The 8,371-nt window shown below is 40.4% G+C and overlaps 1 protein-coding gene across 1 annotated transcript in view; it reads left to right on the forward strand.

Annotated features, from left to right (window-relative positions):
• Positions 1-8,371, forward strand: part of LOC109195581 (uncharacterized) — a 375,002-nt gene that overhangs the window by 123,439 nt on the left and 243,192 nt on the right. The gene's annotated exons all lie outside the window — the stretch shown is intronic.

The raw sequence follows: 8,371 nt of genomic DNA on the forward strand, positions 1-8,371 counted from the left end.
TATCTTTTATTAGATGTTCATGTGGTTTGGTTATTTGCCTTTTGGTTGAAAGTACACTGAGAGAGGACTTTTCGTTAGTGATCTTAATAATATTTTTTTCATATTAATGTCATTTTTAATCTAATTGAATACAATCTATTTGTGTATGATTGTCAGTCCAAAGAGGGAGAGAGGAAAGAGGGGAACGTGGGGAGAAAGTTAAAGGTCAGGAAGAACCAGGTAAGAAAACAGAAGGGGAATAGTGACAGGCAAAACAGAAACTATGAAACTGACAAAGAGAAAAAAAATGATTTTACTCACGCAATCTGGAAGTTTTTCTCTCCCTGTGTTAAAGCTGCTTTACAGGATCTGCAAAACAAACTGGGTTGAAACATTTTTGATGCTCAACATTCCAACATAACATTATCATTGATCAATTAATAATCAATGATAATGGGGAGATTAAAATTAATAATATATATGTATGTGGTTCAGCCACAACTCTACTAAAACCTCAGCCAGTAATAGGTAGGCCAACTTTTGGGCCGTCCAGTTGTCTGTATGACTGCCGCAGTACGTACATCACATTTGCTCACTATCAGAAAGAGCCAAACGGAGCGTGGAGTGATAAGATAAGATAAGATAAAATAAAATAAAACTTTATTAATCCCTCAGGTGGGTTCCTCTGGGAAATTCGGTTTCGAAAAGCACAGCACTGACAGAAATTACAGAGCGTGAGCAGAATATTATATATACACACATATAAATACAGAGACATATATAAATAAATTATACGAAGGGGATAAATAGAATAAATAGGAATAAAAAATAAAAATAAAATACAAGTGAAAATACAAGCGAATTGCACATTTCAAGTATTGAAGTCAGGAGTGAGAGTGAGGAGCTGTGAAGAGAAGCAGATGCTCTGTTTATATTCTAAAAATGTTTTAAGCTTGTTTCAAAGATTCTGTACAGCAGCTTTAAATGTTTTCTAAAAGCACACATACACGTATCAGTGTTTCTCAAACTTTTTACAGTGTGAGAAAATGTCAAGCTCTCAAGTACCACGATGAAAGCATGAAACTCATAAATCTGACAACACAAAATTAGTCTTATTGAATTAGTAAAATTAGTGTCTGCAGTAAAGATTTTTTCATACATTGTATACATTCTACCACAGGCAAAGGTGCCTCCATTTTTATAGTTTTTATTCATATTTTGTAATATTTATTCTGTTTTGGCATATTTCTTATATATCTGTATCATATTATACATTCACATTAAAAGTGAATCTCTGTCCATAAATTGCACTCAGTTTACTTTTTACTCACTATGAGCATCATTCATTATCAGTGTTGGGTAAGTTACTTTAAATTAGTAACTTAGTTACATTACTAGTTACTTCTCTAAAAAAGTAACTCAGTTACTTCAAGTTACTCGTTACTTTCAAAGTAACTAGTTACTAGGGAAAGTAACTTTGGTTTTACTCAGAATTCTCTTGTTAATGTGTTGCTTCCGTAACTGGATACCCAGCAAGATTGCCAGTCTTCTAGCTTGCTTACTTGCCACAAGTGCACTGTGCCACCTACCAACAGAAAGGAAAAAATAATGTGCACATTTCCACGAGAGAAATCCCACGCCTGGACCGTCGTTGACCGCCGCCATGATTCCAGCCTGCTTTTTTACATCCAACACAAAAACTGCAGTCGTGGTGCTTTTGATTGTACTCAGAACTTGGAAATTCTGCCTTCTGAATAGGAAGATGTAGGTAACACCAGACTGCAGATGAGCTGCATACAGAGCTGGACTGGGACAAAAAAATCGTCCCGGGCATTTTGACTAGAGACCGGCCCACCATTATAGGAAAAATCATAAAGCCTTTGAATGAAAATAAACACTGTTGTGACAGTGATGTACACTGTTCTGATGGTATATATGTATCAATCTATCAATCGTTTGTTGTAAGACTCAGATAATTATTTTTTTTAAAAACGAGACATTTTAAATGAGAATAATAAAGAAAACTATTTCCTTGTCCCCCCCTTTCCCTGTTAATGCCCTACCTGGCCCCCTGGCATCACTTTGCTAGATCCGCCCCTGCACAGTTACCAGCTGTCAGCTACGTAGAAAAGGATCCTGGTGTTATTTGTGCTCAGAAACAGTTCATAACTTCCCTTCAACTCATTCATGTCACCTAAAAGATAAACCTGTTTCTACATCACCTGTTCAACTCTGATGATTCAGTAAGGACATCTCCTGGTTTCATCTGCATGTTTCCCTCTCACCAGATAACCAAACCGATATCATGACCAGCAGCTTTACAGCTGTGGCTCCAGCAAACATCAGCTGATACTAGAAATTAATATTAAATAAATTCTAACAACAGCTGATCAAGCTTAAACGTGCTGCTGTTGTTTAACGCGACATCCGCTGGTTTCCTCTTTCTGGCGCAAAGTGGGCGATAAATAAACAAGAGAGAAAAGCCGATCAGCTGATCATTGATCAGTTTCGTGATTGAAGTAGAAACAGGAGAGGAGAGAAGAAGAGGCAGCTGTGCAGCTTCAGCTTTGTGTCTTTTTCATTGTAGCTGAAGTCCGGGACAAACTGTTCCTTTTCACCTCAGTACGAAACGCGTAATATTTTCTCTGAATACCAGACGATTCTGTTTTTTACGGGACGGTTGGCAACTCTAATAATTAACCGTATGAACCAAATAAAGTTCAACATCAGTAACATAGCACCCACCCAGCTGTATAGAAACTCCGTCATGCTAGCTAGCACGCAGTACGAAAATGTCAGCATACCGAAAATAAACTCCACCTAAACTTGGTTTATATCTGACTCAGACAGACTGCAGGTCATAACTTCTTACCTGAAGTTCAGTTCACCTGACACGCGGACCGGCGGCCGCTTCGGGTCTCTCCTCTTGCCTCCCTTTTCCTTCATCCACCTGCTGGCTTCCACCACTTGCTAATGTTATTGAATCTGTGGAAGCTCCGCGATATCCACCACACGAAGTAACGAGTAACGAGCCTATCTAAATCCCAGTAACGAGTAACGCGTTCCTGGTTTTGGCATAATAACTAGTTACCGTGCTCGTTACCACAATAATAACGTAGTTACTGTAACGCGTTACTTAATAACGCGTTAGTCCCAACACTGTTCATTATCCTCCCGCAGTAATTAAGGTTAGCATATGTATTTTTTTATTCCAATCCATTCTTCTTTTGCAGCATTTAAATAACCTTTATCAGATTTGATGGTTTTGTTACAAACTTTTCAAAAAAGTGTTTTGTTTTTCCTTCACACATGTGGAATTAAATTTGTGTTAAAATGTACAAAACACTGATGTCATGTTTTGTGATGAGGACCCAGGCACAGAGAGACTTGATGAATTTAAGAATCTTATGATTTAATAAAGAAATTGGTAAAATTTTGATGACTGATAACAGAGACGAAGACAACAGAGGACGAGGACAGGGAGGAACAGGGGTTTAAATGCACCAAGGAGACAGTCATAGAGAACTCAGGACAACTGGAGACATTTAAGGATGCAGGGACTGACAGAGCCAGGGAAGAAGTCTCATCGTGATGTGTAATGTTTATCTTGCCTGGCTGGGCAGCTGTCTGGGTGCCAATGAAGGGAAGCCAAAACAGGAGAAACACGCTCTCTCTTTCTAGTCCCTGTCAGGACTCTTGCTGCAGCATTTTGGATCAGCTGAAGGCTTTTCAGTGAGTTTTTAGGACATCCTGATAATAATGAATTACAGTAGTCCAGCCTGGAAGTAATAAATGCATCCTTCACTGCGCACATTAACGCCGTGGATAAAAACATCAAGTTCACCAGGGAAGACACAAAGGACAACTGTTTGGCTTTCCTGGACTGCGCCGTGCACATTGAAGAGAATGGCAACCTCAACATTGAAGTTTACCGGAAGCCCACACACACGGACCAGTACCTCCTCTTTGACTCCCATCACCCTCTGGAACATAAACTTGGAGTAATTAGGACCCTACACCACCGGGCAGAACATGTTCCCTCTAAGCCTGAAGGAAAAAAGAAGGAACACACACATGTAAAGGAAGCACTTAAAACATGTGGTTATCCTAACTGGGCGTTCATAAAGTCAGCAAAGATGCACAGAAAAGACGATCAGACACCAGCGAGGGAGGATAAGAAGGACAGACGCAACAACATTGTCATCCCCTATGTAGCCGGTGTATCAGAGAAACTCAGGAGAGTTTTCTCCAAACACGACATCCCAGTGTACTTCAGACCCAGCAACACACTCAGACACAAACTGGTTCACCCGAAAGACAAAACTCCTAAACACAAACTGAGCAACGTGGTGTATGCTGTACAGTGCAGCGAGGAATGCCCAGACCTCTACATCGGAGAGACCAAACAGCCACTTCACAAGCGCATGGCACAACATAGAAGAGCCACCTCCACGGGACAAGACTCAGCAGTCCACCTGCATCTAAAGGATAAAGGTCACTCCTTCGAGGATGCCAACGTTCACATTTTGGACAGAGAGGACAGATGGTTTGAAAGAGGAGTGAAAGAGGCCATCTATGTCCACTGTGAGCGACCATCTTTGAACAGAGGCGGTGGTTTACGACACCAACTGTCTGCCATCTATAATCCAGTTTTGAGTTCCCTCCCCAGACGCCTTAACGCCCACTCACATCCTGGGCCATCTGACCTCAGGAAATCACATGATAGGGTGGGGCCAGGTTTCACAATGAGCTCACCCGAAACTCTGGCTGATTAGGACCCACACCCGCTTTCACACCTTGGCTCATGTGATTAGGTAGAGGATCATCAGGGGGTCCTTTGTCCCTCTTTGGGGGGGAAACTCCCACTAGGTTTAAATCTGGGACTCTCCACCACTGATTCTTAGAACTGAAGAAGCTTCTCGGATGAGAGGTGAAACGTCTTCAAGCAACTCAAGAAGTCCAGACGCTTTTCTTTCCAAGCTCCTTAATCTACGATGACCTGGATGACTGAGAACCTTCACAGACAAATGCATGAACTAGTTTTTCAGCGTCACTCTGAGACAGGATATTTCTAATTTTAGAGATGTTGCACAAATGGAAGAAAGCAGTCTTACATGTTTGTTTAATATGTGCGTTGAAGGAAATATCCTGGTCAAAAATGACTCCAAGGTTCCTCACAGTGTTACTGGAGGCCAAGGTAAGGTAATGTTATCAGGGTGTTTTGTTCAGCTCCAGCCTTGAGATCACAGCTGGCGCCGAAGTGGTAGCCGCATGAAGTGATGGCGGTTTTCACTTTAGTGCAAACAACTCATGTGAATTTCAAAGATGTTCTAGCATTCCTGTTGCACAGCTGTTAGCCTCTCCACGATGTCATCCATCCATACCGAGATGTTTCCAGTGTGCTCATAGAGCATGAGTGTTCACGACAGCCATGAGCCTCTCTGAGATGTTGTCAGATGTTGTCAGTCTCAGTATTCACAGCAGCCACAAGCTTCTCCAAGATGTCATCCGTGCTGCGTAGAATGAATCCATTCTGAGAAGCCACAGCTCGCTCCATTGTTCCAATCAACATAGTGGGCAGCCTTGTGGGGATTTGAACAGCCGTTTCTGCTTTCTTTATTCTTCGATAAACCAGGGCTAAGCCAGTGCCAATCAGCAAGAACCCTGTAATCATGGTTCCAAAAAGGTGTCTTCAATGTCTTACAGTCAGGCTCACCCGAGTCCAGGCTTCTCATTGAGAAGAGGGTGTCAATTGCATTCAGGGGCCAGTTGATCAAATCCATAATTCGTCTTTTAGGTTTTAGAGAACAGACTGTGAGAGAGTGTTCCAGGGAAAAAGTGAGAAAATACACGAGACTAGACAAGGATACAAGACGCTAAGCAGGGAAGATAAGGGAAGGGGGAGGAGGAAAGTGTGACTGCCTTCGCCAAGAGAAAAAAAAAATAAATACAATTTGGAAGCTTTCACTTAAATAAATGAGGGGAAAGTCATACCTTAATGTTCAGTGGTGACGACAACATAAAAACTGTTTGTGTTAAATCAATATTTAAAACTGATTAAAACAAACAAACAAAAAAAAGCTTAAATCTTATGGATGTATCTAAAATTTTATTGTGATAATGAGGAAACATGACTACCAACACACAGTATTCCCCTGCAGGTTTATATTCAGCTTTCTTGGAATGCCATGTCTCCTCATTATCTAACGTGTCAGTTTAAAGGGACTCAACTCTGCCTGTGTCAGCATTTCTTTCAGCTCTTCTTTCACAAATTCCTCCATCAGTGAATCACTTTTTTTTTTTTTAACCTGTCCCGTTAGGTTCTTTTGCCATCAGAATTATTGTCTAAAGGCGAAGAAAGATGCCCAACGGATTTACTTTACCAAATTGACCATCCCAGCCTTGCCGTAATGGTCCATTTGATTCACCTTTTATTGTTTATTTTATTTTCACTTGCTGAATACGGGACAGACTTGACTGGGGGAAAGAAAGGAGAGAAAGAAAGAGGGAAAGAAAAACAGCTGAGAAGAGGGACGGGGAAAAAAGGGCAAAAAACAAAAACCAACAGAATAAGCAGACAAAAAATACATATATCGATCACCTGGATCACCTGTTGAGAAAGAAAAAAGAAAGCAAGCAGAAGAAAACGAGAGTAATAGAATAAACAACATCACAATGATATATGGGAATATGACAGTAAATACTACATATTAAACATTATTGTGCAGCACGTAAGATCGACAGCGCACAGTGTGCTTTGAAGTAGGAGCCAAAAAGGGTGTAGTTTGTGTGTGTGATCACTCGTGTGTACACCTGTGAGCATGAACGCGCTTGTTTTTAAAAGGGTCCTTCATGTAATGATCTGCTAGAGGGTGTGGGGGGCCACTGCCCCGACCTCCAGGGCATGAAGCAGGTATGGAGGAGATAAAACAACACTGACATGAAGGGCTCATCAATCAGGTACATGAATGAAATTCAACATATAGATAATATAGGAAGAAAACCCAGTTAGATACTTTTCACCTTAAGGTTGTTCAGTGTTTAAACAGCTGGAGCTGAAACATGAACTAAATGTTAAATAAAACTAAAATAAGTACAAAACACTGTGAACATCCTTTGATTCATTAGAACTACGACTGACCGTCACTTACAAATGAAACAGATGATGAAAGCTTATTTTTTCTTATAGTCTATATGTGAATGAAGTTTGATTAATGGTCATCATCATAAAGTTCACAGAGCTCTGAGAGATGCACGGATTGTTTCCATGGCAACCAAAGGTGACGTCACTTCCAAAGGTTCCAAAAGTGAAAAGTAGAATAAACACCAACTATTTAATGCACCACACATCACAGCTAGCTACATCCAACTTTTTCATCCAGACTAAAAAAGTACACACAGATAAAAAACTAAATACAACAACAAAAACAACATGACAGAAATATTAAATGAAGGAAGAAAAATTGAAAAATATTACAAAATTAGCTACATTTACAATTCATAATGTCAGGATATCACACATACTTACTAGTGTCTTAAAGAAATATCCACACGCCACAACCAAGAGGGGGGTCGTACCCCGTACATATGGATTATATTATGCTGTGTAGAGATAGTCTCGATATGCTAGAGAACTTTAATATTTAATGTGCTAAACAAGGCCTGGTAAGTCTGACATGCAGCTCTATGGTTTGTTGCACCTTCTTTGAGGATTGCATGGTCTGAATTTGGGGAAAGTGGCAGCCGTCATTTCTTGTGAATAATTTCTCACTGTAAGTAACTAATGTGTATTTATATAGTGCTTTTGTTTTTCTGCCACTGTAAATAAGAATGCGTTCTTTCCTTGATTAGATAAAGGTTACTCTGACTCACTGCTCCACCTTGTGGCTGAAATTGCTATTACATAGAAGTGCAGCTAAGCCCCAGGTCCAACTTCAATTGTTTTTTTTAATTTGTTCGTCTTTTGATAATTAAACTCTAATTACTTATGTCTGTAGTTGTAGATGGTTGGTGGTTATTAAACACAAGAAGTACTGCACTGACTTGAACATCCTGTCAGTGTTTTAAATATAAGATTACATTTTGCTGCTCTATAAGTTGTAATATAAAGTTGCAGAAATCTCTGTTATATTCAAGGATTACTAACAAATACTACTATATCCCCGGTGAACAAAAAGATTAAAATGTAACTGGGATAACACTTTAGAGTACTAAGATTCCTCACATCGTGTTCACCAGGGAGGACAAAGGATAACTGTTTGCTGAGCTGAGCACTATATGCAGTCCGCCTTTGTTTTCGCGTCTCCGTTCACTTTGAAATAGTTCCACACGGCTCACTTGTTTCGCCTCCTCCCAGCTCCGAGCTGCAGCCGGGGCCTGGGGGCGGGCACTC

This window comes from Oreochromis niloticus, unplaced genomic scaffold (assembly GCF_001858045.2).
Source record: "Oreochromis niloticus isolate F11D_XX unplaced genomic scaffold, O_niloticus_UMD_NMBU tig00000235_pilon, whole genome shotgun sequence".
In the NCBI taxonomy this organism is placed as follows: Eukaryota; Metazoa; Chordata; class Actinopteri; order Cichliformes; family Cichlidae; genus Oreochromis; species Oreochromis niloticus.